Source organism: Echinops telfairi, unplaced genomic scaffold (assembly GCF_000313985.2).
Source record: "Echinops telfairi isolate 266 unplaced genomic scaffold, ASM31398v2 ScPeMD7_3;HRSCAF=10, whole genome shotgun sequence".
NCBI classification, from domain to species: domain Eukaryota; kingdom Metazoa; phylum Chordata; class Mammalia; order Afrosoricida; family Tenrecidae; genus Echinops; species Echinops telfairi.
This window is the reverse complement of record NW_022103899.1, coordinates 22,653,620-22,659,953: the sequence shown is the minus strand read 5'-3', so window position 1 is coordinate 22,659,953 and position 6,334 is coordinate 22,653,620. Positions and strand designations below refer to the sequence as shown.

Genomic DNA, 6,334 nt, shown 5'->3' with positions numbered 1-6,334 from the left:
TTATGGACCCATTTTGTCTTCATCAATCATGTCCTGACAGCAATTTATGAGCATTCCAATCTCCCCATATTCTTTCCCACATTTATTATTTTCTGCTTTTTAAAATTTTACGAAGACTTTTGGTGTGAGGTGGTATCTCATTTTTGTTTTAATTTGTATTTCTCTTATAGCTAATGAAGGCAAATATTTCTTCATGATTGTTGGCTGCCTGGATATCTTATTTATTAAACTGTCCATTAATGTCTTGTGCCCATTTTTTATTGGATTATTTGTATTTTTCCTTATTAAGGTGTTACAGTCTTAAATAGATTTTTGAAATTAGCCCTTTATCTGATATACTATTGCTAAGTATTTCCCCCCAATCTGTGGGTTATGTTTGAACTCTTCTGATGAAATTTTTTGATGTGCATAAATGTAGTATTTTTAGAAAACCCCAGTCCTCTTGTCTGTCTTCTGTATGTGGTTATTCTTCATTATGTTCAGTAGTGTATGTGTGCCTGGTATTAGGGCCCTTACGTTTGTCCCAGTTTTTTCAGTGATAGTCTTTCTGGCTCTAGAGTTTACATTTACATCCATAATCCATTTGAATTCATTTTTGTGTATTGTATGAGGTACGGGTTTTGTTTCATTCTTTTACAGGTGGAGATCGTTTTCCCAGCACCATTTAACGAAAAGGCTATCTCTTCCCCATTTACTGTGTTTCAGTCTTGTATCAAAGAAGTCCATGTCATTGTTTTCAACCCTATAGTGTGTTTGCTGAAGTGCTCCGTATATGCCAGAGGGGCACTGAAAAGAAGACCCTCGGCAGGATGGCTTGTCCCTGGGGCTGCGCCAATGGCTCAGACATAGCAGTTATGAGGTTGGCTCGGGAGTGGGCGGTGTTTCATTTGTGTGCATAAAGCCCCCTTAATGATACCGAATAACTGTGCTTGGTGATGGAGCTACGAGGAGAAATAAGATGCATGTGCCCCGCGCTTGTGTTTTTGGGTGTCACACACAAACCAGAAAACTCGAGTACGAGGTGGACTTCCCCGAGTGATCTCCATCTTTGTTAGCTCACCTGTTGACACAGGCTTCCAGATAGTCTCAGATTACTCATTCTACACCACTCATCAGGCCCTCCTCTTGGCATCTCCTTAGTGTGTTTGAATTCTGTCAAATCCGTGATTGGTCAGCCTGCATCGAGGTGAAAGTCATTCGCTCCTCCTCAAGTAACCAGCTCCCTCTGCAGTTTTGCTAGGGAAGAGAAAAACTCCCTTGCCTGTAAACACTTGAACTCAAATATACCCTGAATGCATCGAGATGGGAGCATGTCTTCGTATGATGATCTGTCCCAGCAAGTTGAAATGTTACTTGTGAAAATTGAAATCTCTGTAACCATCGCAAGCTCTCTGTGGTGTGGACACTGAACTCCAAGTACATCACCGTGCTACGGTGCTGTGAAAGCGCTTGTTTCAGACTTCCTTTGTGTGATCTCGCTTGCATTGCTTCCCCTACATCGTACTGGGGAAAGGCCACTAGGCGTGAGAGAAAAGACAGACGATTTGGACAAGGATTTGGGGAGTTGGTTGGTCGTACTTTTGAAAGAGGTGGTATATCGCTTCAAAGAGAGTTGGCCCATCTGTCTCTTGCTTAGATTGGAAAGACAGGAGTATGTATTAAACAACAATTTACTCGCTGCCAAGTTTATAAACTCTATACTGTCTCAAAGCATTTTTCTTCTAAAGAATAGGTGACTGAACACTCTGGATTTAGTTAGGGAAGGGGAAGCATGAGAGGTAAGGCAGAAGAGATGTATTATAGGAATTGACCTCAACGAGTGTACACCTGATAAAGACGACTGTAAGACTGTCACTTCAGTTTCTACGGTGACCTTGATGCCACTGTAGGTCAGCGAGACCAGCAGATGGAAAGAAAAACTGGACGAGAAACAGGAAGAACAAGATCAGTCAGGCTGCACTCCGTGTCTGACTTCTACCTCCAACCCAAGCGCATGGGTGACTAGGGAGGGCTCGAGCACTCTTCACCTTGAAGCGGTGCACACGTGGCCCAGAGATGGAACAACTGAAGGAGGAGTTGTTGCAGGATCCGAAGAAGTGTCTGTCTGGATGCTGCCCTGTGCAACACGAGGTAATCTAGTGGACCCACATAAATGGTGGTTATGTATGAGGATCTCTCTAAGGGATCCAGTTGATAAGTCATATTGTATGCAAGTTGCATCAGTATCCTGCGCCCTGCACACCAACCAGACTGTAACTCCATTTTTACTTTCTAAAAAATATATAGATTTGTATGGTGCACCTTAAAGCCCTAATAAGCAAGGGCATTCTGGGAAATGTAGTCCAACTTAGCTAATTGACACAATACAAGACTACTACTGAAAGTGATGGTCTTTTTTAATTAAAAAGGTGTTCTAGACTGTTAAACTCCTTGAATTGAGTGCTAACCATTGTATTAGTAAAATCTAACATAGTCCTTGGCATGTGTAATATATTCAGTAAGGAATTGGTTGTCTTTTTTTTTTAAAGACTAAATGATCAATTTAAGCTATGGCGACATGCTTCTTTGTGTAAGACTCCACGCATAGAACACAGTGTACACCGTGTGAGAATGCTAGGCTTCTGTGCGTGTGCGCACTAGAAATCAATTAAGCCTGGAACCTGCAAAATCGGGTCACTTTCAAAATTGTACGTACTATGGCTTTGGGTATAAGTAGACATTTCTGAGCCTTCTCTTCATTCAGGCAAAATTTACGATCAGACTTGCATGCCTGGAAAAATTACATCCATTGCTAAATTCATTTCCCAAGCCTCTTATGGCAACAGAAATATCGGCATTATAACATTGATTAAACATCCACCCATGTCTAACAGTATAAAAGGCACTCAATAATAGATAAGGACATAAATCAAGAGATGGGTACAGCCCTTGAAAATCTCTCACCAGACGGTGTGTTCTAGGGATGGGTCATGGAGGTGTGATTTGCTGGCTGGTCAGGCTGTGTTGCTAGGTAGTTCCAGGCCCTCCTCCTCCCTCCTCTCCTCCGACCTGGCACACTCAGGATTCTCAGAGTAGAAAGAGCTTGGAGCCAAAGCAGTACTGCCTCCCTGTATGCTTCCTGGAGTCCCTGTGTGGAGCAATGAACATAGTCTGCTGGTAACTGTAAGTTGGAGGTTCAAGTCCACCCACAGGGGCCTCGGGGCAAAGATCCAGTGATGCACGAAGCCAAAGCAGCCCTGGAAAAGCCTCTCCAAGGCCCCACTCGCGTCTTCTCCCTAAGGGTTTCTCTGGCCTTGCCCTTTCCGTTCCTCGGCTCCTCCCAAGGCTTTGAAGAAATATCAGGGAAACATTATTTTGCAGCGCTAGATAACACAGATGAGCAAGATCGAGAGCCGCCAGGGAGAATTTTGTGAAGTGTTGTTATGAAATGTTTCATATCATTTCCCCTGTTTACTTTATTCCTGTTCCTTCCCACCCGCCTCTCCTTGGAAAAGAACACCGTAGGGGAAAGGGATTAAAGGTACAGAAACCGGGAGAGTTTAATGGAGGTTTCTGGAATCCTCTTGTTGGCAGGGATTGGTAAATGTGCTGTCGAGGCCTTGAGGGTACAGAGTGTGACCTCAGAAGATACTGGGTTCTCGATCGTCGGGCAGACACACCCGTGGCCTGCACTCGGAGACCCTCAGCCTTCCCCCGGCCTCTTTTCTTTTCTAAGGAGTTGGGAATATCACCTGAAAACATTGCAAATGGTTTGCTGTCCTGTTCCAGAGACTCTCTTGCTTTTATTAGAAAGATTTTAAAAGTGGTTTCCTGTCTTTGGGATGTAGATTGAGGATGTTGTGTGCCCACTTCAGGGTTGTCATCGTGAGCATTGATTGAACACTCATAGGAGCTCTGGTACATAGTGATTATTGTTGGGCTGCTAATTGCAAGGTCTGCAGTTTGAAACCACCAGCCGCTCCTCGGGAAAAAGGTGAGGTTTTCTACTCCCATAGAGAATTACCTACCGTCTCAGAAACCCACACAGGCCGTTCCGCTCTGTCCTGTAGGGTCACTATGAGCCAGAAGTGGCTCAGTGGCAGTGAGTTTCATGAGAGTTTCAAACCCCACCAGCCAGCCCTCAGGAAAAGACACTGTTTGCTCCCATCAGGATGGACGGCCTCAGACACCCTGCGTGGTGTCTTTGTGAAACAGAATAGACCTGGCGGCAGTGGGTTAGTGGGTTTTTAAAATCTCAGAACAGGAGCCTTAGTAATATAAGGGGTTTGTTCCGTTTGGGGCTGCTAACTGAAAGGATAGCAGTTTGAACCTACTAGCTTCTCCGTGGGAAAGAGATGAGGCTACCTACGTCTGTCAAGATGTACTGTCTCGGAAACCCGTGGCGCAGTTCTACTCCGCCATGCAGGGTCGCTGTGGGTCAGATCTGGCTCGATGGCAGTGGGTTTAGGGTTTGGGGATCTCAGAGGCGCTAAGCCATGACCCTTAGAGGCAAGAGCAGTACTAAGTGGAGTGAGTGTGCCTGGAGAGCTGCACAGCTTCCCCGCGTACACCTCTGTGCACACGGCCCCAGCCACACACGGGTCCTTTTCCGGCTTCTGTACAGAACGAAGCCCCAGTGGGTGGAAGGTGTCTCTCAACTGACCAGGGTAAGGCTTATAAAAACGTGTCATTCTTGTGGATCAAATGCTGGTAGACAAAGGAATAGGAGGATTATATGAAGGCTAAGATAGCCCTGCTTTCTTTAAATTATCTTCATGATTATATACTTTTAAAAACACTACATGTAAACTATATTTAAACGAAAAGCAAGCATTTTCAATTCTATTATTTAGCATGGGGATGAGGGGCACCTAGTTTTCACGTGTGTTAAATCATCTAGGAGGCTGGAGTCAAGTACCTGTTCTTGGGCTTAAGCGTCCCTCTGGCCCCATCCCTCCCCCGAGATTCTGGTGGAGCCTGTAGTCTGGCTCAGGAACAAGAAGATTCTGATGGTCCACACACACACTTTGAGAGCTGAGATGGGAGCTTGGGAATACTGTCGTTTAAAACCACTACTTGAATAGTTGCTTTCAAATTCTTTCATATTCCAAGGTTTCTAATCGGCCTCCTTTTGTACTACTAATTCTTAGAATAACTGTACTCTAATAATCATTATAATGATAAAGGATGCTTGTAGAGGAAGAAAACTAGATGTATCCCTTAACTAGATGTATTGACTTGCTATCGATTTATGCAAATTTCTTAGAGAATATGAAATTGCTATAATCAATAAAGAATGGAAGCCCAGCTGATTTAGTCATGGAGTAAATGGCTCCTGGGTTTGAGTGCAGCCTTAGGGGCATTGGTCTGGGGTGAATGCCGCATAATACTTGCAGATTAATGCACACGGACTTTGCTGGTGACTGTAAAGTACATCCGTTGTGTATTCTAGTGAAATGCATCAACTACACTGTGTGCAAGGCACTTACCAGGTTTGGTGGGGAGGGAAAAGCTAAATAAGACTCAGATCCTGACCTCTCAGGATTTGCCACTTATAAAATTTGACATTGCTTATGCCTGCGAGAGCCATGTATATGTATAGCCACAAACAGGCATTTTTCAACAAGTACCTTATAACCAGAAAGATCCAATACACATTTGAAAGCAAACACACAGCCAAACACCGAAGACAATCATTTTTAGCACAAATGCTTCCTGCTTGTTTCATCTTTTCCTGTGTAACATTGTATGCTTATACTTCTCATTGCAAGGTTGAGGTGACCTTTTGTAAAAAAGGAAGAGTCCTTCAAAAGTGGAGTAAAGTGACTGCAAATACCATCCTCAATTCATTCCCCAGGTGGCATCCCATGGCAGTTTCCCCTCACTGAACATTTCTGCATCTGATCTTTTTATTTTATGAGGCCTAATAGCAATTTTCATGACATGTTGGGGCCCAGCTCTCTGTAAAACATAGCACTAAAGAAAGGAAATTTTTTTTCACACAAAATTTGTTTTATCTACAGCCATTTGGAAACATATCCACAGCAAAGATAAAAACACAAGTGTCCGGTAAACTAAATGTGGCCCAGAAGTGATTTGCTTTCATATGTTGAACATGCATTTAAAATCTGGGAGACAGCCTAGAAATCTGGGTTTAAGCCTTTCTTGATTGATTTTTAAACATTTAATTGTGAATTAAACATTTTTAAACATTTTATTGTGAATTGGTTGAAGGGTGACAGAGCAGATCAGTTTTCCATTTAACAATTTATACACATTTTGTTTCATCTTATCAATTGCAACCCCCACAGTGAAATACCACTTACCTGCCTTTACTCTTTGTTTTCCTGCCTCT

General features: G+C 43.3%; 1 protein-coding gene across 2 annotated transcripts in view; it reads left to right on the top strand.

The window, feature by feature from the left end:
* ANKRD44 (ankyrin repeat domain 44) overlaps window positions 1–6,334 on the top strand; it is a 225,414-nt gene that overhangs the window by 60,976 nt on the left and 158,104 nt on the right. The gene's annotated exons all lie outside the window — the stretch shown is intronic.